The sequence below is a fragment of the Canis lupus genome, chromosome 37 (genome assembly GCF_011100685.1).
Source record: "Canis lupus familiaris isolate Mischka breed German Shepherd chromosome 37, alternate assembly UU_Cfam_GSD_1.0, whole genome shotgun sequence".
NCBI classification, from domain to species: domain Eukaryota; kingdom Metazoa; phylum Chordata; class Mammalia; order Carnivora; family Canidae; genus Canis; species Canis lupus.
The window spans coordinates 1,562,024-1,589,486 of record NC_049258.1 but is presented as its reverse complement, the minus strand read 5'-3'; the positions used below and the strand labels follow the sequence as shown (position 1 = coordinate 1,589,486).

The following is a 27,463-nucleotide window of genomic DNA, read 5'->3' as shown; positions in this document are numbered from 1 at the left end:
GATCTGTAATGGAAAGACTTACTTCAGTCCTCATAAATAGTTCACACCACAAGGGTTATAATTCACTACCCCTACTGAAAGGAAGACAAGAAGAAATATGATGAAAATCTAACGAGGAAGAGGAAGACACAAAGGGAGAGAGACACACACACCCACACACACAAAAAGAGGATTAGATTTCTTTTCCCATTTGTGTTATGAGCCACATGAACAGGGAAGCAAGAGGCTCCCATAGGAAGATGTTAAAGGACAGGATTGTACAAATGTCGTACAGAGAAGGAGAGATAGGTGATTTATCCCTTTAATATTAATTAAGAAAATTTCTTTTTTTTTTTAAAGATTTATTTATTTATTCATTCAGAGAGCGAGAGGCAGAGACACAGGCAGAGGGAGAAGCGGGCTCCATGCAGGGAGCTCGACTTGGGACTCGATCCCGGGTCTCCAGGATCACGCCCTGGGCTGCAGGCGGCGCTAATTCAGGAAATTTCTGAACCGGGGCTGCCCCTAATTCAGAAAATTTCTAAGCATTTGTCGTGTGTGCGCATCCATGTTGTAGGTTATTCCGATTGAAAGGAGTTAAATGCCTGAAAGAAAGGTGGAGAGAGTCAGGTGAAGTAACTATGGTCAGGGCAAATTCCAGGTTACAGAGAGCTTATCCCTCAAAGACCTCTCCAAACCATCAAAGGATAGGAACAATTTTGAGGCAAAGTCGTGTTGAGCATACTGAGTCAGGGAAAATACAGAGAGACCCCTGCATGAGGTAAGTTGGGTTAGAACTATGTTTCTTGCAAATGATTCATGGGGTTGTGCAGATTCATGGTGACCTCTTAGCGTGAGACAATCTGAGAGGCATCCCCCTCGGCCATGGTCTGGACCCTGGCAAATGCATGAGCGGCAGGGGACTGAGGGGAAAAACCACGACTGTGCAGGTGAGAATTGTAGCCTCTGGAGAACACTGGGAGCTCAGAGAGATATCCTGAAAATCAGGCTTCGATTATCTGCAACAGAGAATTGTGAAAAATCAGAAGAGCCCTGCTGCCTTTAAGTGATAAAACAGTGAGAAACAATTGGAAGGCAGAGAACTCACCACAATCTGAGTTTTTTAAAGCTCAGACCTGATGTTTCAACAATTGCCAGGCAGATGTTTCCTCTGTGGGCTAGGTTCGGTGCTTGCTCACTCGTTCTCCGTTTGGCTCCATCACACTAATAACCCCACCAAGACCTCTCTCCTTTCATGCACAGTGAAGCAGAAACTCTTCATTCTCCCATCTCTGCAGGTGACATGGATTCTGTGTCAAGATGCTCTCGACACCCAGGAAAAGACCCACACAAATATACCTGATTCCTGACAAAGGTGCAAAAGCAATTAAGTGGAGACAGGATGGCTTTTCAACACATGGTGCTGGACAACAGAAGCCAAAAAAAAAGAATCAAGCCTTGACCCAAACCTCACACTCCATTCCAAAATTAACTCAAAATGGATGATAGACTTAATATAAAACATAAAACTACCGAACTTTTAGAAAAAATGTAGTAGAGAGTGGTTGGGACCTATGATGAAGTAAAGAGTTCTTAGATCCCACACCAAAAACACAATCCCATAAGAGGAAATATCAACAAATTGGACATGATAAAATTTGGGACTTGTGTTCTACAAGAGCCGATGTGAAAGGACAAAAAGAAAAAACTACAGACCAGGAGACAGTATTTGCAAATCACATACACAGCAAAGGACTAATACTGATAACGTATCAAGAATTCTCAAAGCTCATAAGTTAAAAAGACAAACAATCTAATTAGAAAAGGGGCAAAAAGACATCAAAAGACGTTTCACCGAAGGTAAACAGGAAGCAAATAAGCACACGAAAATGTTCCCCATCCCTGACTAATCCAGAAGGGCACGTTGAAACCCCAGTGAGACACCGCACACCTATCACAATGACCAGCATAAAAAAGTGATGAAACTGTCTTTTGATCCAGCACTTGTGCTCCTTAAGTATTTAGTTCAGAAAAATGAAAACATACGGCCACACAAAAACCTAAACACAAACATTCATAGACTTCCTCGTAAAAGCCCACACTGGCAACCAACCCAGATGTACTCGCCTTCACAGGTGAATGCCTACGCTGTGGTCTGTACCGGACGTGGAACACGACTCCCCCGGCCAAAGGGACAGACTGCCAGGAAGGTTGGGCTATTGGGGCCCGTCTCTAGGGCTTTCTACTGAGTGAAAACAGCCCATCCTCAGAAGTTACATTGTGCACATTTTCAAAAAGATTTTTATTTCTTTATCAGAGAGAGAGAGTGAGCACAGAGGGAAAGGGAGAGGGAGCCCAATGTGGGCCTCAGTCCCAGGACCCCCGGGACCATGACCTGAGCCGAAGGCAGACACTTACCGGGCTGAGCCACCCGGTGCCCCTGCAGGTACCTTTATAGAACAGTTTTGAAGTGACAACACTTTAGACATGAGAACAGATTAGTGGTTGCCAGAGATGAGAGCCTGGGGGACGGCACAAGGGGAGTGAGTGTGCTGCTCAAAGGAACAAGAGAAGGGGCCTTTGGGTTTTGGAACTGGTCAGTCTCGTGGCCTCGGTAGCCACACATCGACACAGCTGATAGGATTGCAGAGAACTTAATACACGTACACACACTCATACAAATGAGCACGAGTAAAACTGGGGAAATCTGAGTAAGAGTGGTGTTTTGTATCAACGTTAACATTCTGGTTGTGATATTATTTTATGATATGGTTCATAGTTTAGCAAAATGTTACCATTGGGAGAAACTGGGTAAAGTGTACGGCAATCTTTCTGCCTTGTTTCTTACAATGGAATGTGAGCTTATAATCATCTTAATTGGAAATATTCATATGTACACGCCATGTCGGAACAACAGTCCAACTAGTGACACCTGCCAGCAACCTACCCCAGGCCACTTTTAAAGGTAGTTCTGACCATCCTAGGGATGTGTGTGTTCACTCTCAGGCTCTGCTCCGAGCAGACCTGAAGGAAAATTTTCTTTTCTTCTTTTAAATAGTTTATATTTTTATCATAAGGGTTATGTTTAATTGTAGAAAAGATGAGAAAATATGGAAATACAAGCAAGGAAAAGTAAATAAAAATCACATCTAATCCCACCACCTGACGATAACAAATAGTATGCCCTTAAGAGGTAGGCCATAATATAATTTATTTTTGTTTTTTGCCATTTTTGTGTTATTTTTTTTTATTTTATTTATTCGTGAGAGACACACACACACACAGAGAGAGAGAGAGAGAGAGGCAGAGACACAGGCAGAGGGAGAAGCAGGCTCCATGCAGGGAGCCCGACGTGGGACTCGATCCCGGGTCTCCAGGATCATGCCCTGGGTTGCAGGCAGCACTAAACCACTGAGCCACTGGGACTGCCCCCATTTTTGTATTATAATTAATGCTTCCATGCATATACTTTCATAAATATCATGGGCTTTATTTCTTAGAATATACTCTTTCTCAAAGAATTTACCTTTTATGAGTAATACCGTTGCTATACATACAAGTAAGATCAGGAGACTGTGTCAAGGTCAATACCCTGGCTATGATATCATACTCAGTTTTGTATTTGTGTGTACATGTAGGAGACGGCTCAAGTGCATAGCACCCGTGAGCATTCCTGCTCCTTGTTTTAGTTATACCTCCACACTCATGATCATACAGGAGGTCGGGCCCCCCCAACATCTGTCCTAATCTCAGAGGCACCCAGAGATACCTGTAGTGCTGTTGCTTAGATGGCTCTAAGGGTGTATATTCAAGGAGAGGCAGAAAATCCTTCAGTATCTCTTTAACACTTGGAGGTTGTCCTTCCTGGACTTCTGTGGGCTTTACCACACCTCTCAGGTCTGAAATACATACAACAAACTACCTTAATATAAAAGGAGGTGGAGAAAAAGCCCCACGCAGACACTTGCAGAGGGTCCAGATCTGCAGCCCTTTCTCAGTCTACACTAGTGGGTAAAGTCTTTTTTTTTTTTTTTTTTTTTTGGCTCCACATGTGCAAGGGCTGTCATGGATTTTCCTGGACAGGAGGTAAGAGACCTGACATTTCATAAAGCCTCGAAAGGAGAATTCACTGGAAAGAACACCCTGCATAATTCAGGAAACAACAAAAGAAGTGCGTGATTGTATATTTCTCAGTCTTCAGCATCATGGTGCCACAGAAGGGCAATGGTGTTTCTCAACCTAAAAGGGGTAAAATAGGAAACTCTGCATGTACAAAAGTGTGCTATGACTTCCATTCCAGGGAGGGTTTTATCATCCAGCGTAGCACCTGGCAGGCCCTGGAAGCGAGCATCCTTTCGATGGGAATGCTAGTTGAAATGCTTTCCTTGCACTGCCGATGTGACCGCCTTGCCTGGAAACTACCTATGATTTTTTTTTTTTCCCACTTCACTGAATTGCATGTCATCTGTATTTTTCCTGCTGCTTATCAATGGATCCTTCTGCGATGGAGAGGGATAGAAGGAGAAGAGCTGACACACCGAAGAGATGCTGTTTCCCCTCCTGTCTACGGATGTCTTCTCATTCAGGATTTGCTTCGCTATGAAATCAGAAGTGAAACTCTGCCCTTGGCACAGAGCATCCGAAACCAGCGCCAGGACACACCGTGGTTGGCATCCGCTCATGGAAATTCAAGGCCAGCTCATCAGTTTCCTCCCACAGAGCTGGGGCAGATATTCCAACAAATTGGTGCCAGACTAATTTAAGACATTATAGGAAACAGATTTTAGTAAGCCAGAGTTGTTGTTGTTATTTTTTTTTTTTTTTTTGGATTTTCTCAGACAAGGAAAAACACAAAACTCGGATGTTAATGGGAACATAAAATGAAAGGAGATCAGTACATCGAGTGCAACTTCAGTGGGCTGAGAAATGAAGGCTGTCAGAGGATGGAGTTCAGGTCTTTCTACTGTCATGGCTTGTGTCGGGGCCAGGAATCTGCAGATACCACGGAAGTCAACATGTCCACCAAGAGGAAAGAGACTATATTTGCTAGAAAGGGGGCTATTTTCAAGGAACACGGGATTTCTGCTCTGGGAGCATATTTTCCTTTATGACAGCTACGAGTGCTGTCTCTGTAGCTGTGCTGAAAAGGGCCGTGTGCTGTGTGTCCACTCCAGTGTGAACATAAGATCCCAGGAGGGCCTTGAGCCAGTCCTTCAGAGCGGTTTAACACGAAAGATTTACAGAAGGGCCCCAACTTTTGATGGTTTGATTTGGATTTTCCTGGTGCAAACGCAAAACACATTGAGTAGAAACTCTCCTTCTAATTTCGAACTTGACCTTTTCCCAGGCTAGTGACGCGACCCCGGGCAGCCGTGTGAACTGTGGCTCCCTGGCAGCCCTGCAACCAAGATGCTAACAGCCCGTGGGCTTGCAACCCTTCTGTACCCAGACAACCACTGTTTTTCCCTCTCAGTTCAGTACTCAATGCATTACATGAGGTACTTGGTACTCGACACCGTATTCCTAAATAGGCTTTGTGGGAGGTGATTGGGCCCGACGGTAGGCTAATGCCAGGGTTCTGAGCGCATGAGGGTGGGCGAGGCTAAGCTACGACGCTCGGTAGGTTAGGTGCCTTCAACGCATTTTCGACTTGACAGTATTTTCAAAGTATAATGGGTTTATCGAGATGTGACCCCGTTGTGAGTCAAAGAACATCTCAGGATTAAAGAAAGGCAGTAACTGTCTGACACGTTCACCTTTCTTGATTGCACTTCCCCTCCGTGTTATATTCTGTTTCATTTCCGAAGACGCGCTCTTGCCTCTGGAAATGTAGATTCTCATAAAATTCACTTTGGTTCAACAACAACACAGGCTAGTATTGTTTAAAAAAAAAAACTTTGTTCCAAAACCAACAATATTGCTCCAAAATTACATAACATCTTTTCTTGAATGTTCTTAAAATAGCTTCTAGACATTACCTCACGAAACTAACACCGTCAGAAACCTTTGGTGAAGGCAGAAGTTGGGGGTGCCGGGCCCTTCCCCCTTGGCCTGCCTCATGGTGCTGTGGCATGAAGCCTGAGATGGAGGAGGGCGGGCTCTCTCTTCCCTTCCCTGTCTGGCTTGAGAGCGTCCCTTCAGCTTTCCGCAGCTCCGCAGCTCCGCTTCTCGTCTGGAGGCGGAGCCAGATGATTTGCACAGAACTCTCCGGTCCTGTGAATCTCCGAAATTCCAGAACGAGGAAGGTTCTCATTAAGAGAAGTAGAACGCCGACTTGCCACGCCTGTGAGAAGTGGGTTTCACTTTAAAATCAAGCTTTACCTCCTTGAAGGGACGACGGATACGCCAGGCCCCGTTTCTGTGCCCGGGATCCGCTCAGCCTTGCCCACCTGCCAAGCCTGGCTCTGGCCATCAGCCTTCCCGACCGGGGGCCCGGCCCAGCGCACCCATTCTTGCACCTCGAGGGCGGCTCGCCACAAACTGAGGAGCTTCCAAGGACACAACCAGCCAAGGAAAACACGCGGTGGCCACACACTGCCGGGATCGGAGCTTCGGAAGCTTCGGCTGGTTTCCGGGAGGCGGTACTGAAGCAACTTGGCTTGGGGGGAATTGAGCCAAGGTGAGCTCTGACCTCGGGAGACGAGAGGCAAGAGACCATCGGACGTAAGGGTTTGCGCCCCCCTCTCCCCACACACATTGTTCCAAGATGCAGGTACTTTCACCCGGTCCCTCGGAAGGTGTCTGCTCAGGACTGAGCAACCGAAGGGTTGGTGGCGGAGGTGCTTGGCGGTGCTGGGGGCGGGCAGGGTCGTGAGCCTCGCCGCGGGGACTCTTCTCCCTTCCCTGCACGTTTCTCTCTTCCGCCTGGGGTCCGCCCGTCAATAAAGTGGTGACACGTAAATTTTGCCTCAGGTGCCGCCCGCTAAGCGCCCAGGCGGAGACCGGGGTCCCGGAGTGGCCTTAGGCCGAGCTTCAGGACACGACTTAGGGGCCTCGCTCAGAGGGTAACCCAGGCGTCACCAGTCCTCGGCACGCCCTGATGTCGCGATCGCTACAGTGTCCACCTGGGCGAGCCCGGTGCGTGCTGACGGTAGAAGGCGGGACGTTGGTACCTCGTACGGCTGCTGGACTCATCCGTAAGGGACAAACGGTGATTACTGGGATGGCCCTGGGAGATTTGCAGACGGGATCCCCGGGCCCGGGAGCTAGCTGGCCGCCTCGAGCCCGCTGGTCCTGCAGCCGCAAGGCAGGCGGGGTAGGAACTTGTGGCCAGGATCCCATATTCTGGGTGGCGAACCCACAAAACAGACCAAACGCACAGCCTCCGAAAGCTCCGAAGTCAGAGTGAGGCCCTGAGAGGCGGAGGGTGGCCTCGGCGCCCTGCTCCTGCGGCTACTGACTGCCCTGCCGCCAGGGCCGGAGAGCCGAGCCGGGCCCCGGACGAGGCCTCAGTCCTGGACAGGCCCCTCGCCTCAGCCCCTTGACCTTAGCAAAGCGGTTACTCGCGCTTCCCTAAGATGACGCTCTGGGACAGAGTTGCCTTCCCGCCCACAGTACCTCTGCCAAGAGGACTCTTTCAGGACCTACAGGATGTCTGCTCTCCTCCCACACGTGTGACATTCCCTCAGAGTAAAGGACTTGCTTTACAGCAAAGGAAGTAGAGTAACAAGCTCATGGCCATAGAGTTCACCAGTTTTATTTTATTTTAAAAGATTATTTACTTATTCATGAGAGAGACACAGATAGAGAGAGAGGCAGAGACACAGGCAGAGGGAGAAGCAGGCTCCATGCAGGGAGCCCGACGTGGGACTCGATCCCAGGACCCCAGGATCAGGCCCTGGGCTGAAGGTGGCGCTAAACCACTGAGCCACCCGGGCTGCCCAGTTCACCAGTTTTAGAATGTATTCTATCAACAGAAGCAACTGGCTTGATAGAATTGTGGAATGGCCTAGAGAAGTCTCAGCTAAGTTGCCAGCAAAGGGACAACTTGTTGGCTTGCGGTATTGTCCTTCATGGTGTAATTGATTAGATAGATACATACATACGTAGTACGTACATATCCCAAATGATATAGGATTAACCCTGTTCCACCATAAACCCAAGTGATTCACAAATAGAATTGTAGAATCACTCTGTCGTGATGCTTGCCGTCATCCAGGGAAGAATGAAGGTGTGAAAGCGGTCAAACAGTGTGTCGTGATAAAGTAACTAGGGAAGCACAGATCAAGGGAGGGGGTGTGGGCGCTGGGGAGTAATTCTAGAGCCACTTCTTGATTCCAGCTGTGGTTCTGAGAACATCAAGAAGAGCCTGCACACGCCGCCCTCAGGGTATAAATTGGCTCAAAATCAAAAGGGTTCTTGATGTGCAGCAGGGCTGGTGCTTGCTCACCAGGTTTTCTCCCAGAAATGCAGTCACTGAGGAAAGAATAAACCTCCTGCTAATTAGATCAGCCACCTTAGAACCAAGGCGTGGAATGAAGAAAATGAGAAGACTTTGCACATGTTGTTTGTGTTAAATAGGAGCACAAATGTTTTGTGCATGTACACACACACACACACACACACACTACAGTGGTACAGAGAAAAAGAAGAAAACTTAAACTTCACCTCTTAGAAGAATCCAGAAAAGCAAACTGGGGAGACTCCAAGATAGATAGATAGATAGATAGATGATAGATTGATAAATGATAGATTGATGATAGATAGATGACTGATAGATGATAGATTGATAGATGATAGATCACATATGATAGATGATAGATAGATGATAGGTAGATAAATGATAGATTGATAGATGATAGATGATTGATAGGTGATTGATAGATTGATAGGCGATAGATGATAGTTAATACATAATATGTATCAGTCTGTTGAAATCTGAATTGAAGAAAAGGAGAAAGGACACACTAGAACTTTGTTCAGCATTGGAATTTCTACACCAATAAGCCAGTGGATTGAGATTCAGGTCGCCGTGGAAAGGACCATACTTGGGATTCAGAAAGTAACAGCAATAAGCCCGGAGTCCAGGTTAATTCAGTGTATGTGACAAGTCAAGATTCAGTGACCTAAGCTGAGTGTCTATAAATGATCTCCCCACCCAGCACCCCCGAAGTTTCTGCTTAGGTAGTAGGTTAGTTTTGTATTCAAAATACACAGGTGAGTGATGAGCTATGGGAGGATTCAGTAAATATTTATGGAAAGAAGAGTGGTTGCTACAAAATTCTAAGGTAATGCTAGGAAAGTCCTCTAAATTCCTAAAGGTCCAACAAACAACTTTATCTAGTTATTCATTTCTAGTAACCGTAAAACTAATTATTTGAGAGATGACTTAAATTGTGTGTTAGTAGTACCTTGTTGGGGGTTCTCTGGAGAAATAAAACCAATAGAGAAAGTGTGTGTGTGAGAGAGAGAGAGAGAGAGAGGAGATCATTTTTTTAAGGAATTGACTCACACAACTGTGGAGATACAAGTTCAAACTCTGCAGGAGGGCAGGCTGGCAGGGTGGAGACCCAGGGAAGAAAAGCATTTTGAGTCCAAAGGCAGTCTGTTGGCAAAATTTTTTTATTAGATGATATCTGTCATTTTTCTTTTTTTTTAAGATTTTTATTTATTTATTCATAGAGACAGAGAGAGAGAGAGGCAGAGACACAGGCAGAGGGAGAAGCAGGCTTCATGCAGGGAGCCCGACGTGGGACTCGATCCAGGGTCTCCAGGATCACGCCCTGGGCTACAGGCAGCACTAAACCGCTGCGCCACCAGGGCTGCCCTCATTTTTCTTTTAAGGTCTTCAACTGATTGGATGAGGCCCACCACACCTATGGAGAGTAGTATGCTTTGCTCAAAGCCTACTCATTTAAATGTTCATCTCATCTAAAATACACCTTCATCAAAACACCTGGAATAATGTTTGACCCAAGATTTGGGTACCATGATCTAGCCAAGTGGACACACAGAATAACCATCACGAGCAGTAAGTAAATATCCGAGCATACTTAATTGGATTATAAAATTATTTCTTTGCATTGAGACCCTAAATATATTTGTTGAGTTTGTAACATAAATGCTTTTGACTTTGGTGGTTTAAGAGTACACTAAATATACATAAAAGTGATTTGTTCTCTGTGAACTCCAAAGCATTATCTGGCCCTAAGTGTGGTCAATTAACACCCTGAGATTTTGTGATATGTTGGGCTTTGAAGGTGGCCAATTCATCCGGTTTTCCTAGGACTTTCTTGGTTTTGGTGCTGAAATCACACTCCCTCAGAGACTCCCCAGAACACCAGGCACCATAGTGTGCTGTGCTTAAAACCTCCTTACTTCCCAAAAGGAAGAAGGATTCAGGGGTGGCTTGTGCTGGCCATAAAATAATTTACATCTGAACATGGCTGAATTACTTTATGATTTTTCCTGCTTCCTCCTTGGAAAGAATCCTGAAACAAGCAAAGGGACCAGCAGTGGGACTTTATCATTTGCTGTGGCTACCTGGACTTCACCAAGGACGGTCCTGGCAGGCTCTCATCTGGAGCAAGGTTTAAGTTCACTGTTCTTTTCTGTGGCTCTGAGGATCTCTCTAAGGAGGCGGCTGCCCGGGTGGGGGCACTGAACCAGGCCCCTGATTGGTGCTGCCCTCCTCTAGGTCATAAAAGCCCTGGTGACCACACAGCAGTGAGGCTGCCAGGCGGCCGGGCCTTCCTACACAGCCACATGATACCACCGTGGCAAAGACACACTCCGTCACCCACATATGACATTTGACTGCTTCCTGGATCTATGGGCTTGAGTGGTATGTAGAAAAACGCTCGGGATTTAAAAACTATGCTGGGCCATACACGAGAGCCATAGAGTTCTTGACTTTGGGGAAAATAGTTGAGAGGAGAGACAGAAGGATCTCATCGATTTCCCACCCCCGGGTGCCCTGAGCAACTGCCCTTTTATTCAATTCACGTTCTGGGTGCCCACACCAGGTTTTGTTTAACGAAAATATTCTCTATATTGCTGAACTGTTTGAGAAGAACAAAAAAAAAAAAAATGAGGTACAGACTAAGATATGGTCATGAATATTTCAAACCATTGGCGTGCTGAAATGACCCTGTTATGCAATATCTTAAACCACGTAACTATTTGTGTCTTTCTCTTTCATTTCTAAATGTAGCACTCCTCCGTCCACCCCACCCCACCCCACCCCACCCCCTGCTTTTTTATATTTTAAGGCTGAGAGTTTGAATGGTTGGGTTCGAATTCCAGCTCTGTGGTTTTCTAGCTTTGGGTGGGACTGTGAAAAGTAGATGGAAGCTACTCGAGCCTCTGTTTCCAAGGGTGTAAAATGAGGGTGGTAATAGTGACTCCCAGGTGCCCGGCCTGCCCTTGCTTAGTGAGTAAGTAGCGGCCTCGTCACTGACCGGAGGCCTCCCAGTCGAGGCCTGCAGAGCCCTGCATCGACTCGGCACCTGCCCTCAGCGCGCCGCTCTGGCTTCAGCCCCTCCAAGCTCTGGCAGGGACTTAACTCACTTCCAGGATAAAGAAAATAAGGGGTTTTGTGAGGTTTTGTTATGCATCTGGGAAGGGTGGCCAAGGATGCTCAGAATACGAATCTATGACAGCAATCTGCACAATAATCTTCTGTGCTTTGGAGGCACTACTCTCACCCGCCTGTGGCCCTGTTCCTCATCTTCTTCAGCAGACCCCCCAGTTCCAATTGTCCCCCAAGCCTGGATTTAGGGGTCCTCTCTGTACCCCTGGCTCCTGCCACCCGGTGAGGGCTGGTCCCACGCATCCTGTCGGACCCGTGGAGGGCACGGGCAGCGCGCTTTAGCGTTTACCCTCGCAGGTGCCTGGAGCAAGCCCGAGTCCTTCGGAACCTGCGCACCCCCCCCCCCCGGTCGGCTTCACCCAGGGTCTCTGCCACCAGTCCCAGCCTGTGACCTGTCACCTGTGCCCGCGGGTCATTCTGATTGGGCAGCGGCGTCGTTCCAGACAAGCGTGTCTTCTGCCTTCCGTCCCCAAGGATTCGGGTTGGGCGGCTCGGGGCCCCGGGGGGCCTGGTTAGAACCCCACTGGTTGCGGTAGGCTCCAGGCAACGGCTCCTCCAAGCTGCTGCACGCCCAGCAGGAAACGGGCTGCCCAGACGTGTGCAGGTCACGGAGGGTCACAGGGACCTGTCTCCCAAGGCCGCGGGGACGGGACACTTGTGGTGCTGAAGACGTGGGTCACCCGGGAGGAGCGTGGGGGGAGGGATGCAGTGGGGGGAGGGGGTGGGAGGAGGGGGGCAGGAGGGGGGGAACGACAGGTGGATGTGGCAGGCAGGGCCACAGGCCGGGCCCGGTGAGGCCCCCCCGTGGCCCTCTGCTCCCTCACTCGCCCCCCGTGGCCCTCTGTGCCCTCACCCCCCCCCCGTGGCCCTCTGCCCCCTCAGCTCCCCCCGTGGCCCTCTGCGCCCTCAGCCCCCCTCCGTGGTCCTCTGCTCCCTCACCCCCCCATGGCCCTCTGCGCCCTCACCCGCCCCCCGTGGCCCTCTGCCCCCTCAGCCCCCCCCCCGTGGCCCTCTGCCCCCTCAGCCCCCCCCGTGGCCCTCTGCCCCCTCATCTCCCCCCGTGGCCCTCTGCGCCCTCAGCCCCCTGCCGTGATCCTCTGCTTCCTCACCCCCCCATGGCCTGCTGCTCCCTCACCCCCACCCCCTGTGGCCCTCTGCTTCCTCAGCACCCCCATGGCCCTCTGTGTCCTCTGCCCCCCGCCCCGTGGCCCTCTGCGCCCTCAGCCCCCTGTGTGGCCCTGCTGTGCCCTCAGCCCCCCAGGGGAGGCCCTCCCCACTGTCCTGCCCCCACTGAATGGACCGAATGCGAGGAATCGCACACAGCCAGCCCCCCCCGCCCCAGGACGCTGCATCCCAGGCTCTGCTCCCCGATCCTCATACTCTGTCTCCGCCCGCGGTCCCACCCACAGAGCCTTTGCAGGCCCCCAGCTTGTCCCCCAAACCCGTGCAAACTGCAGCACCAGCCTCCCTGGAGGTGGCAGGGCTGCAGGCAAGAGCACATGGGCTGAAGCTCCGCTGGCCCTACAGGGATCTGGCTGGCCTACAAGCACAGGGACGATTTCCTTCCTTCTAACTTGGAATCCTAAGAAAACGCCTAAAGAAAATCTGAAAGCTTAATTTTGAAAAGGGAGAAACTAGAAATGTGAATAACTCATTCTGCCGGTCCGGAGCCACCTGTAGCCTCCAGTAAAGTTTGGGGGGGGTGGGCGGGAGGTTCTGAGCACCATCAAGGCTGAGAACAATCCTCCTGATGCAGAGATGCATGTGCAGAATGATTTCTGACCATCATATTTATGATAAATATATCAAACTTATTTTGCATACTTTGTCCTCTTTGACAGTGATGACAGATGGAACAGGATCTTTACTCACTACAGGAAGGTCCGTGTCATGCATCGGAGCAATTAACTTGGAAATTTCTAGTCGACAAGCATGATTCTGGGGCTTATCGAATGTCAATTCGAGGATTCTGATGAATCCTACTTCTTCCATTGGCTGAAAACAATACTTTAAGATTTTGAATTATGTGCTAAACGTTTTCGTTTTGCTCGGGCCTCCCACTTGAGTCCCTTGGCATTCGGCAGAAAGTGAGTAGGGGCAGATCTCCGCCGGCTGAAACGAGAAAGGCTAGTCCGGGCAGAGCATTTTGCAGGGTGCAGGTCTGAGTGCAAGCCAACTATTTTTAAAGTCCTCGTTCTTGTAAGCCAGCACCCGGCCTCTCCATAAGGGGGAGGAAATTCCAGAGCTTGGCGCCTGCGATCTGGAGGGGACTGCGCAATTTACTCGAAACCTGCATCGCCGTGAACTTGGAATTAATCCTAGTGATGAACAAGGAGAACATGCCAGGGCGGAGAGGTCAGCTTCATCTGATAAGAACGGCCCCCGTGGTCCGGCTGGGGGGAATGTGCTGACAGTCATCACATTCAGGAACATTCTAGTTGGCCCCACCCACGGGAGAGGATTCCTGGGAAAGAAAAGGTCTCCCGTGAGGCTATCGAAGTGAGAACCCCGTCAAGGCCATGGCTTTCCACGGTGCCCGGAATCACGGCGAGCCGAACACCATCCGACGCCGCTCTCTTTCGTCCTGGGAGAGAAGGCATCTCTCCACCGCGCCTGTGAGGTTTCCCGTGTTTGCTCAAATCACGTCAGAAATAGAACGTCCAGTTTGCAATCAAGCACCAGTTGGAGCTGTTTACTACCAAGCGCATGGTTTTAATTTTGAAGCCCTCTGCTTGTGTTCGTCAGCGCTGGGAAGGGCCTGTGACGCCACTGACTGCGTCTCCCCCTTTGGCCTGGGGAGACCCAAGAGCAGATCTGGCTTAAACTCCCAAGCGGGCTAGAGCCAATTTTGTTCCATTTTGGTTGCTGCTATTATTTGTTTTTGGAAGAGGGGCAGACAGAAAAGAGCGCAGCGGGGATGGTATCTGAAGTTTGCTTTTGGTGTATTGGGAAAATAGGCACCTAGCACCATAAAAGACGTTTCCTTCAAAATGTGACTTTCTCACCATTCCAGCTTAGCTCTTGGAACTGAAATGTTTGGAGAGCAGTAGAAATCTGTTAAGCAATCATAGACCGAAGAGGGGAAGGGACGATTTGAAGTCATCAGATACAATTCCTTGCTTTAGGAAGCCCATGATCCATAGTTTCCTTTTGCGGTGACGCAGCCTGGAAGTAGGTGTGTGGTTCAGAACCCTCAGTCACAGACTCTGCTCTCAAGTCTCTGAAGATGACTTTGGAATCTGTATGTGCCAAGGAATTGGCATCACACAGAACTGGGCAAAAATCACAACTTTGCCCCTTCACTCCTGTTTGAATTTGTTAAGGGGCTGGAACCCTCTGACCCCCGGTCTCCTCACCTGTAACATGAGGGGGTTCTCATAACTGTCTTGCAGAGATTCTTCTAAGATTAAATGAGATAATGCTATTTTTCCTATTTAGATAATACACAAAACTCCTTTTTTTAAAAAAGATTTATTGATTGATTGATCTATAAAATTCAAATTAACACAAATTTCCTGTAACAAATGCTTTGCTTAAATTCAATGCATTTACAGTGTGAATGTGACACAATTAGGCAAAGGTCCCTTTGAGTTCAGCAAGGCTGCAACCCTAAGTTCCAAGGCATAAATGTCCCAGGAATTCAGTCAGTCCCTGGCAGCTCTCTGGGCCTGTTTGCCATGACATGATGGGCTGCCAGGCATTATCTCCACCCCTGAGACTATTGCTCGGGCTGAAGAGGGATCTTCTTTACCCAGCCAGCCACAAGCCCAAGCACGACCACGTGGGGGACCCTACAGGCCAAGCTCAGTGACACGGAAATTCTGTGTTTTTGTTGTTGTTGTTGTTTTGGTTTTTTTGTTTTTTGTTTTTTGTTTTTTGTTTTTTTTGGTTTTTGGTGGAAATTCCGTTTTGCTGCTCAGTTGTGAATAGTCTCATAGATACCCGTTCTTGAGTGGCCAAGGGATTCACATCTTCTAGAAGGCACTGCAAAATCTTCAACAGAGGAGCTACATGTTAGCTTTGTCTTTGAGGAGATTCACTTTGACAGAAGCTTTGAGGATGGCTTGGAGTGGCTGAGGATGAAATTCGGGGATGACAATTGGACTACAGAAATACTCCAAACTCATGAGCTTGCCATTCAAAACACCACAACACTCACTGCTCACTGGCTTCATCCACTTCTGTTTGCCAATACGAAGCTTCTGCTCCTGCCAATACACCTCGCTTTCCCTGTATGAATACGGTGTTTTTCCGTCTATTTGGTTCGTACTCACACCTTGCTCTTCACTTATTATGTCCTTCGCAGTCCTTATCACAAAGGCCACCTACCACTCAGAGTCCATCTTCTCCACCCAGTCTCCTTTGGTTTGTTCAAATCACCCAATAGAACCACAAATTACCCGTATTGAAGTATATTTGTTCAGTATTAACATTTGACTCTTGCAGCAATTGGGATCAAATTCAATGGCAAGGATGTGTCTTGCACAAGTTGACATCTCACCTGGTTTTAACTTAGTACAGCTCATTGTTTACTGTTGGTTTTCAATAATTACTGAATTCATAGAGGTATAATTAAACCACCTGACTTATCTTACAAGGCACCTGTGTACAGTTATAAGGAAATTATTTAGTATAATGAAAAGTGAGAGTTCACTTAAGCTTGTCAGATATCTTTTTTTTTTTTTAAGATTTTATTTATTTATGAGAGGCAGAGACACAGGCAGAGGGAGAAGCAGGCTCCATGCAGGGAGCCCACTGTGGGACTGGATCCTGGGTCTCCAGGATCACACCCTGGGCCAAAGGCGGAGCTAAACCGCTGAGCCAAATAAAGCTTATTTAATGAATTATTATCCAAGAGAACATAGGCAATAACAAAAAGCCACAGAAAGTGAGAGAGATATAGAAACATGGTTGCAAGGGTAACAGTTTACTGATACATAAGAAAAATAAAAATAGAAGTGAACAGGGAAAAAGTCTGAAATAATCTTTTCACAATATGTTTTGTTTCCGGTTTGTTTTGCTCTAGACTATGAAAAAAAAAAACTTGCTGGTAAAAGCACTTCTGGTTGGTAGGAACAAGAGCATATTGAAGTTAGCAACATATTCAAACTGTAACAAACAATGAGTTTTAAAAAGTCAGAAATCTGGGATCTACAGACAAGCCTGGAATGATACTTTTAACTGCAAGTTAAAAAAAAAAAAATGTACAAAAGGGCCCAAGCCTGTGATTAAGAGAGCTGTTTAAGACATTAATTTTCTTTTGAATTTTTGTCCTAGTTGTATCAAATCTTCCAAGTAATGGAAAAAGTAATCAAGACTTAGTTATATCCTAACTGTTTATTCTTTTGATAATTTTTAAAATAGAATAGTGAGTACTGATGAGATCATAATCAAAATGCTCCCTGATGCAGCTATTTTCACTAGGGAAAAACCTTACCCACTGTTAGTCGTTTTTATTTTCTTTACACGTATTAAGGGCCTTGCAAAAACAAGTGTTTGGTGAATGAATGAGTGAGTGACGGATGAATAAATAAGAGCATGCAAAGCAGTCATCTAGTGACAGCCCTTTTTCTCAAAGGACCTAACAATCTTCATAGGCCCATGCTTGAAAATTCAGTTTTTTAAAAAAGATTTTATTTATTTATTCCTGAGAGAGACACACACACAGAGGCAGAGACACAGGCAGAGGGAGAAGCAGGCTCCCTGCAGGGAGCCAGATGCGGGACTCGATCCCAGGATCCCGGGGTCACGCCCTGAGCCAAAGGCAGACTCTCAACCCCTGAGCCCCCCAGGCATCGCAAAAATTCAATATTTTAAGGACAGAAAATGGTATAGCATCCTCGATTCTTTTAATTCCCTTGGTTTTAGACCCCGGCACTAGTATCCGGCTCTTAGAGATCCTTTGTTCTCTAAACTTGCGACCGCGCCTTGCCGCGGTTTCTCTGGCTCGGCTGTATGATGGCAGCGCCAGCCCTGATGCACAGCTCTCGTTTACTTAATCGTTTGTCAATGGATTAAAATATGTAGGTTGGTCTGGGGGGAAGTGCAGTTCACGTAAAGCCAACACTTCGTTCTAGTCACATTTGTGGCTATTTTCCCCCTCGCTATAGCAGCTGAACTCATAGGTCTTTAATTTTCAGAACAAAACCGTTTTTCCTTTTATTTTTCAACCATTTTACGTTGGCTCTTTTCCCAGTATGCTGGCACTTCCTCCTCCATCCTCCACGAAATGTTAAAGGATAACAGATGTGACCCTGCAAAACTTCAACCAATTCAGCAAGTTCGCCGTGAAGTAAGTGGCCCTCCCATAGCTTCGAGTGCAGCTTCTTGATCGACGACCTCCTGTCCGTTTCGGTTCCCTCTCTGGGGCCCTCTGTCCTCCCTGCTGGTCCGTAGCCTGGGTACTGTACTGATACTCTATCGATCAGGCAATAAGTGGTTGCTTCTGATAGGAATTCAGCCGCGAGTTGCTCCGGGGGAAAGGGACTGGTTTCGAGGTAAAGTGGTAGGCTCGGGGCTTCAAGGCTCTGGATACAGGAGGTCCGGGGACGTATGATGTCTTTATTCAGTACCATGTGCTGTAGGTAGAAGAGGCCACTGATAATTCCAGGTGCTTAGCCCTCACCATCCTGGAGACGGGGTCACCACCAGGCATCCAAGAGCCTCGGTCGCTGCGGGAAACCAAGCATCGCCGGGTGGGGGCTTCTGTGGTCTTCCCAATAGAGCCCACAGTGACGTGGGAATGTGGCAGCCGGTCTGGATGGTTCTGGGCTCCCATGCCCTGAAATGATAAGAATTCGCTTTGAGAATTTGAATCAGCTGCATATTTGACCTTGAAACATGCCCAGGAACGGGGCACAGTGTCCATCGGTAGAAAGACCTAGGCCTCAGGGCGAGAAACCAAGGTTTTGGCGGCGCTGCTGAATAAAGACAGGTGAGTAAACCGGCCGGAGACAGCAGGCCCGTGAGCCCGGGTTTGCACAGTGCGGTGCACACCGAGGCGAGAGGCCGTCCAGACGGGAGGGCTCTGGGCTGGCCCTCCGAGCCGCCCTTGTCCCGCCCTTGTCCCGCCACCCGGCAGCCTCACAAGCGTGAAGCACCTGCGGCCGGGACATGTGCTCATGGCTTATCTCCCAAGAGAAGCACCGCGCTGCCCTGGAAGCTCCCATCTAGGGAGAGAAGTGGGGCGTGGGTGCAGCCAGTGAGGCATGCGGGGTGCCCAGGGCTGCCAGAGGAGGCCGGGGGGCAGTGGGGCTCTGCTGCATGGCCTCGGCCTCAACAAGAGGGCCAATCCCTCTCCGGGGATTACGCCCTTCACCGGGGCGACGCGGTAACGGGAGCATCTGATTGTTCTCCTTTGCCACCCACTCTATGAAATCATTCGTCCTCATTACTAAGCAACACCCAGGGCCCTTCCTGGGGTGACGTCGGAAGTGCCGTGGGAACCTAGCCCTCTGCTACAACCTCAGCTTCTGGTTTGAGCATCTTTAGAGGGTACCCCATTAAGACACACCTCTCTTCTACCTGGGGCAGTTGCAGACATGGGCAAGGGGACGCCATACTTAGGGTACAAGCTACCACCATGCGATCGTGTCACCGTTTCACGTGCCATCGGACGTGGCCGCACACGGCAAGCTTCCCCAGCCTCAACCTGCAGGTGGGGCGCCACTGAGAAGGGACTGGAGTAGACAGTCCATTACCCTGGACCTCGGTGCTTAGGGGAACGAGTGTTGTTTCATGTAACGAACGATGATGAACCCTTTCTGTCGTGACGGCGCTTGTCAGGACGCCGACCTGTCCTGCAACCTCCTTGTGAGCTCCCGTGCCCTTGCTTCAAGGACGGAAGGGAATGCACAGGCCTTGCCTCAACGTAAGAAACGAGTTGGGTCTTTAGAGAATGTTCTCTGGAAAAACCAGCTGGCCAGCCAACGCAGAAGCAGTAGTGGCTCTAGAAGTTTCCAAAAGAGAGGATCTCAAAGTGGCAACTGGTTTGGAAAGGCTCCAGGGGGCCTGTCCGGAGGTGCGTCCACACATGGAGCAGTGTCCTCCCTTAGCTGATCTGTGTTGGCAGGTGACGCGCGAATGTTGGGAGAGGAGCGAGACCCCGATATCTTGGCTCTACCGCTCTGTGTAAACCTGGACAAACCCACATAAATAAAGGGCAAAGACAGGTTCTCTCTCAATTGACCAAATTCCTGGCTCCGGTCTCCCCTGGATATGAACCTCCCAGAGTGGCCCTGCGGGTATGGGGGGCGAGCAAGGCCAAGAGGGAAGGCCTGGAACCCTTGGACCAAAGGCCTGGGACCAAAGGCCTGGGGTTCCCCTCGCCCGCCCCCCCGTGAGGGGCCCCCCCACTGCCTGGGCCAGAGCCAGGAGCCAGCAAGGAGGGGCTTGGTCACCGACTCTGGAGACCCTGCGGGCCATCTCGAGACGGATGGACTGGACGGGAGCCTAGAGAATCTGGTTTGTGGTGAAAGGAACCCAAGGCCCAGCTCGGCTGCCTGGGAGGTGGCTTCACTGGGGGGACAGTGCCCTCTGCTGCTTGGCTAACGTTCCAGCCTCCAAACTAAGGAAAGGACCATCTCTGCAACTCGACCAACACAGGAAGGTCTGTAATAAGACGGGCCATCCTTAAAGTTGCCCTTTCCCACCCAAAACTGTGTTGTCACTTGTGTGCGAGAGTTTCCCCCTTTGCTCTGACCTCGCATAGATCCGGGCAGGACCCCGCAGGCCCCGCGGAGGGGACGGCGCGGCTCGTGTCAGCGGGGACTTGAGAGGCCGACAACTGAAGGAGGCTGGAAACCCTTCACTTTCAGGATTTAGCTTCTTATTTTCACTCAGTGGAGCTTCAGACACAGGCTCCCCTTCTGGGATCTGTGGAGGCGTCTGAGTTTGGTTCACCTGAGCTGGCTTTTGGACAGCGCAGCCCTCAATAATTTCTGTGTAAGAAGGAAGGATTTACCCCTTCCTTCGACTTTTTTTTTTTTTTTCATAAATCATTTATTTGTTACGGGTGGTCCTTTGCTTTGGGGATTTTTTTTTTTTTCTTGTGGCAAGGAATTCCAAGCAGGCGAAGTTCTGCTAGAGGCTTTTTCTGTAAAGAGAACCACAACCCTCGCAGGCCCCAGATAAAGAGCCTAGTGTGAGACGCTGGCGACAAAACTAAACATGAAGCTGAAGTTCCACCCAGCTGGGTCTGCATCTGGTTGCCTCATTCTTTTAAGATCAAACTGATAAAGGCGGAGACAGAGAAAGTAGCTGTTCTCGTTCACATCTTCCAGATACTCCTTCCTCTCTTGCTATTTGAGGCAGTGTTTGCCGTGACTCTCCTCTGTCCCCTCCTCCTATTTCTCTCGTTTGGGGGGACCCCGGGGAGGTAAGGGGCAAGCACGTCCGGGGCTCGGGCTGGGAGGCAGGGCTCTGGCACAAGAGGGCACGCGGGTGGCCTTCACACGGGCGAGGGCTGCGCTGGGTTTCGTGGGATGTACTGGGGGGGCTGATGAATTATGCCTACCCCTGAGGTTTGCTTTTTCCTTAAAAATCACGCTTTGCAGCTTCTCCTGGGAGAATTTCCAAAGACAGAAGATGTGTAGGCACCGGTTAGCACAGCCGTGCCCGCCTCTTGGCCGCTAGGTGCACCTGGCCCAGGGCCTGCCTCACCGGGTGGCACCACTGCTGTCCACCTTGGGGGTCCTAGGCCAAGCCCTGTCACCTCATCGTGCTCAGCCACTCTGCTCCTTCCGACCGTTGACTTTCATCCCTTCCCTTCCCAGCTCATTTCCCACAGTAGCCCAGGACCCTGAGGTCTGTGGCTCAGAGGTGCTGCACCTTCTAACATCTGCCCCCACTTCCCTGTAGGGACTCCGACTGGCGACCTGGCTCAGAGCCACAGAAGGAATGGGTCTGCTCAGAAGGTAGATCCTGAAGCCCCCCCCCCCCCCAACCCCCCGGGACCTCAAATGTCCCACGAAGCAACTTAGAAGTAGGAGAAAGCATCCCTTCTTCCAATTAGATGAGGCCCCGCATAGAAGCTCATGTCCTGGAACCGGAGCAGTTGGGACCTCAGTCCCCACTGAGCCTCCCAACTGGGCACCTTTGCGCAGTGAACAAACTGAACAACTGTTCCCACATGTCCTGGTACCAGCTAGCCTTGTTTATCATGACTCGCCCAAGGCATCTTTTCTTTTGTTCAGGTTATTTTCCTCGCTGTCTGGAAGGATGCCGGTCTGAGTCCTTCATCGGTGTCTTAGCTTCTTTAGGCAAACAGAACATCCTTGCCCTCCGCCTTCCCGAGCACAATTCTTTCACTCTTCACTCTTTCCGTTAGTCATATCTCCTGTATTTTCCGACTTCTTCAACTCATTTTGGCCTTTAACTTCTGGATTCCTGTGACACTTATGCTTAGTATTGTAGGTCAACTGAGCACTTCTAGTTTCCTATGTGTATTTTCTCTTCTCTGCCAGTTGATATAGCCTTAAGAAAATTCCTCCTTAAGTCACTCTCATTGTGATAAGCACACTGCAGGAGCTCAGTAAATATTTCATACTGAATTGAATGGATTTCAAAACAAATACATAGCTCTGGCCCTTAAAAGAGTGTCTGGGGACTTCTGCTTTGAGCATGATGGGTTTAACAGGGATTGGAGTTGCTAGATAAAATCCAAGAAACCCCATTAAATTTGTATTTTAAACATACTTATACTATAAGTATGGGTCATACATATACTAACAAGTACTGGCTGTTGATTTAACATTCAGATTTTACTGAAAGTCTTGCTTTGTTCCCCCAAATCTGGCAGCCCTTCCAGGGGTGGCTTTACCCTCCTACCTTAAAAACTTAAATTAAAAAAAAAATATATATATATATATATATGAAACAATGGTTTTCAGGCATTGGCAAACAGACAGTGAGAGAGAATGATCTCTGAGAGAAGTAAAGAACTGGGCTTTCTCTCTGCCTTATCTCACTCTCTGGAGAGCGTTTCCATACTGTGGCACAGAAGGAGGGAGCGCAAACAGAGCCTGACAGTCTCCCAAGATGAGAAGACAGAGTCAAGAGTTTGGGGAGGCCGAGCGGACTAAGTTTCACAGGGCCGTGCACCAGAGAAGAGACTGTGGACCACTGCCCCCGATTCTGCTGAGTATTGATTAGTGCATGTGTACGAAGGAACTACCCAAAGTTAGGGGAATAAAACCACTAAAAAGGAGTGAGTAGAACTTCTAGAGCTCATGCAGAGCTAAGGATGGGATTTACTTTCAACAGCCAGAGTGGAGAAAGCTTATTATCCATAAAGAAGGTAGAAATTGTTAAACTGGGTAAAAAAGACCCAATTTTATGCTACCTGTGGGAAGCCCATGTCAAATATAAAATAAAGTTGAAGGTAAAATATTAGGAAAATGGCATACCATACTACCATGAATCAAAGAAAGCTGAAGTGGATATATAAATACAAAATAAAGTTGACTTCAGAGCAAAAAAAATATTATCACGGTTAAAAAGTCATTTCATAATCATATAGGGAAAAATCATCAATTGGACAAAAGAATCCCAAGTGTTTATGCACCTACACATAAAGCCTCAAAATACATGTAACAAAAAGTGACTGAACTGGAGAAAAATTCAGAATTACAGCTGAAGATTTAAACATTCCTCTGATGATAATAATTGAATAAATAGGCTAAAAGTCTCGAGTGAAAGAAAAATCCTAACACTATTAGCCTATTTTACCGAATTAATATTGACAGAACACCACCCAGCAGCCACAGAGAACACATTCATTTAAGTGCATCCTAAACATTAGCCAAGATAACCATATTCTGTGCCATAAAACAACTCAACAAATTTAAAGTGATTTAAATTATAAAAAAGTATATTTTCCAACCACAATGGAATTAAGTTAAAATAAATAAAAAGATACCTAGAAAAATCTCCAAATAGTTGGACGCTAAATGACACACTTCTCTTTTTAAAGATTTTTATCTATTTATTTGAGAGAGAGAGTGAGCGAGCATGAGCTGGGGGGAGGGGCAGAGGGAGAAGCAGACTCCCCACCATGCAGGGAGTCCCACGTGGGGCTCGATCCCAGGACCTTAGGACCATGACCCGAGCCAAAGGCAGATGCTTAACCAACTGATCCAACCAGGAACACACTTCTAAAATAAAACAAAACCCATAAATCATAGAAGGAATCACAAGGGAAATCAGAAAAGATTTTGAAGAAAATGAATGAAAATTTAACTCTAATATATCAAAATTTGTGAGATACAGCTAAAGGGGAAAGATTTACATGCTTATATTAGAAGAATCAATGACCTAAGCTTCTATCTTAAGATGCATGAAAAAGAAAAGCAAATTGAAACCAAAGTTAGCAGAAGGAAATAATAAAGGCAAGAGCAGAAATCAATGACAGAGAAAGCAGAAAAATGATAGAGAAAAATCAATGAAACCAAAAAGCTTGTTCTTTCAAAAGATCAATAAAATTGATCAACTTCTAGTCAGATTGTCCTGGAAAAAAGAAAGACACAAATTAGCAATATCAGGAAAGAGAGGGGTGACATTACTATAGATTATAATTAAGGGAATAAAAAGAATATTATTAACAAATTTATGCCTACAAATACAACTACTTAGGTGAAATGGATAGCATATGTGCTGCTGAAGCCAGCCCTAGACGAAATGGATAAATTCTTTTTTGTTGTTGTTGTTTTTAAGACTTTATTTATTTATTCATAGAGACACAGCTAGAGAGAGAGGCAGAGACACAGGCAGAGGGAGAAGCGGCTCCATGCAGGGAGCCCAACGTGGGACCCGATCCCGGGACTCCAGGATCACGCCGTGTGCTGCAGGCGGCGCTAAACCGCTGCGCCACCGGGGCTGCCCTGGATAAATTATTTGAATGATACAAACTATCAAGCTCATTCAAGGGGAAATTGGTAACCAGAAGAGTTTTCTGTCTAAAAAATTGAGTAGACCCTCAAAGTCCTCATTGCAAGAAAAAATTGTAACTATGCATGAGGATGGATGTTAACTAGACTTACTGTGAAGATCATTTTACCAATATATACAAATATCAAGTCATTATGTTGTACACCTGAAACTAGTATAATGTTATATGTCAATTATACCTCAATAAGAAAAAAAAAATTGGGTTTGTAAGGTAGAAATTTTCCACTAAGAAAACTCCAGGCAGGGATAGCTTTATTAGTGAGTTCTTTCAAATTTAAGGGAGAAATAATACCAATTCTACACAGTCTTTTCTAGAAAATTGAAGAGGAAGAAACACTTAACATAGTCTGAGACCATTATTACTCTAATAAAATAAAACAGACATTACAAGAAAAGAAAGCTACAGACCAATATCTCTCATAAAAATAGTGCTTGAAAATCCTTTTAAAATAATAACAAATTAAATCTGGCAATATACACAAAGGAATATACATCACAACAAAATGAGGTTTATCCCAAGAATCTAAAACTGGTTTAACTTTGTAGAATCAATGTAATTAATCACATTACCAGACTAAACAAGAAAAAAAATATGGTCATATCAATGTAAAAAAACATTCCAAAAAACAAGGAATAGAAGTGCACTTCCTTAACCTAATAAGGGGTATGTTTGAAAAATTTTGAGTTAACATATTTAATGGTAAGAGACTGAATGTCTTCCTCCCAAGATCCAGAACAAGGCACGGATATCTTCTCTCATCACTCCTATTCAGCATTGCACTGGAAGACCTAGGTAGTGTAATAAGACAAGAAAAAGAAATAAAGGGCAAATTGGAGAGGAAGAACTAAAAGAAGAAATACAAGTTTTCCAGAAATAAAACATTCACAGATAATATGGTGCATGCCGACAATTCCAAAGAATCTACAAAAACCCTCTTGAACTAATAGGGGAGTTTTGCAAGATCACAGGATACATTGTCAATATACGAAAGTTACTTGCAATGAACAACTGGAATTTGAAATTTTAAAAGACTATAAAAAGTAATTTGATATAACCCTAACAAAAATGTTTAGGGTTTATATACAAAACATTAATGAAATACACCAAAGACCTCAGTAAGTGGAAAGATACACCACACCTCTTTTTGATTTGGTGTTCCTTTCTTTCATTTCCTTCAATATGACCACAATAAAAACCAAACCAGTCATTCTGAAGCCTGAGGAGAAAGAGGAGGTATCCAACAGAGAAAAAACATAATTTAATATAGATCATTAAATATGGGTCATTAGAGTTCACCAGTAGAAATCTTTTACTAAGCTCCTTTATTCTTTGCAAGTTTTGTGCCATGTTTTCTTCTCTCTCCCATTCTCTCCTCCTCTTTAGCTCCCTTTATATCTTTTCTTTTTCCCTTCCTTTCTTTTCTCTGCTATCTGCTCCACATTCCCAATTTCTATCTATGCCTTTAAATGGAGCCCTTTATCCATTTTTGTTTTGTTTTGCTTTCTCTCACTACCTCAAACAGCTTAACCAAGGATTTTTTTTTTTTTTCCTAAGCGAAGAGAGTCGAGAGGGGTGCCTGGGTGGCCCAGCCAGTTAAGCATCAGTCTCTGGCCCAGGAAATGATCCCAGTGCTCAGACTCCCTACTCGGCAGGGAGTCTGCTTCTCCTCCTCCCTCTGGCTCGTCCCTGGCTTGCTCTCTCTTGCTCAGTCTCTCTCTCTCTCTCAAATAAATAAATGAAATCTTTAAAAAAAATTTGAGAGAGACAGAAGGATAATCTCCTCTACCCTCTTCAACTTGGCATTTAGATAGAATTGATGTACATTACATCTTTATATTGACTTTATTTAAGCATTTATAAACCTATAAATGTTAGATATTATTATAATTATCAAAGGTAGTGGCAGTCCTAGTGAAAATGAAGTGCCTGGACAAGGCAAGTCAACTGAAAGAGCCCTCAGAACAGACTAAGGGGATGAGGCATTCCATCAAAGAATGGATGTAATACAAGGAAAATGACATTTCATTCTGATCCACTAAATATTCAATTCTGAGAGAGACCAATATATGAAAAAGTACATTAAATGGAAACAGAAGTAGAAACAGAAACACACTGGTAGAAACAGTCACCTTTCACACACTATAAGCAGGATGCTGTAGAACCACATAATTTGCTAAATGGTTTGGAAATCTGTTGGCAATGTGGCCACCATCCTGGCACATGCAGGACTGTTAAATGCATGGCTAACCGTCCATATAGCAAGGCAAATCTGGAGAATCAGAGTATACGCATCATCTTTGATTAATAGACTATCCAATGAGCCTCTCTATTTTGGAATCCGCGTTTGGATCCTTAAACTTACTTCTTCCGTAGCTCTTTGGGAAATTCATTGTGTTTCTTATATGAGTAGATAAGATTTTTAGTAAAGCCAATGATTACAAATGTTTCTGGAGCCAGACAGTCTTGAGTTTGACTCCCGAACCTGCCCTTTACCATCTGATTCCCGTTGACCAGTCCCTCTAACCTCATTAAGCCTAATCTCTTTGTCTGTTAGAAATCAGAATGATCCTTAATACTTCAGAGAATTGTGAGGAATTGGTAAAAACAATGCCTGTAAATCTCAGCACTCCATCTGGCATGCAGTTGGAGCTGAAAAAAGGCTGTTGGAGGAATGTTGTGATTTATAAACTGCTGTGCTCCTGAGGTGGCAGTAGAGGGAGCACAGTCCTTGGAAACCGGTCCTGAGGATACAACAAGACAGATCTTTAAAGCCCTTTGTAGACCTTGCCCCTGTTCTGCTGGAGCTTGAGGGACCTGCCTCCAGATGAGCTGAGACCCACACCACGCTGTCTTGTCCCAGTTACCCTCGCTGTCGTGCTCATTTGATACTAGCACAGGCTACCGTGGAGTTCAGCATGTCTGTACATGCGCGTTCTCTGTACCCAGCATCGGACTCTAACTCCCTCTAGTTTCCTAAGGACACATTAGAAAGGAAGCTTGGATGGGAC

The 27,463-nt window shown here is 46.9% G+C and overlaps 1 protein-coding gene across 8 annotated transcripts in view; it reads left to right on the top strand.

Annotated features, from left to right (window-relative positions):
* Positions 1–10,611: 10,611 nt before the first annotated feature.
* The window catches only part of STAT4 (signal transducer and activator of transcription 4), a 118,991-nt gene continuing 102,139 nt past the window's right edge, over positions 10,612–27,463 (top strand). For 7 of the 8 annotated variants that reach the window (XR_005385082.1, XR_005385081.1, XM_038585191.1 and 4 more), the window contains exons 1-2: positions 10,612–10,762; positions 17,706–17,801. The gene's annotated coding sequence lies outside the window, so the exon portion shown is untranslated. The remainder of the gene's footprint in view (positions 10,763–17,705; positions 17,802–27,463) is intronic. The other variant, XM_038585190.1, reaches the window with a different exon arrangement.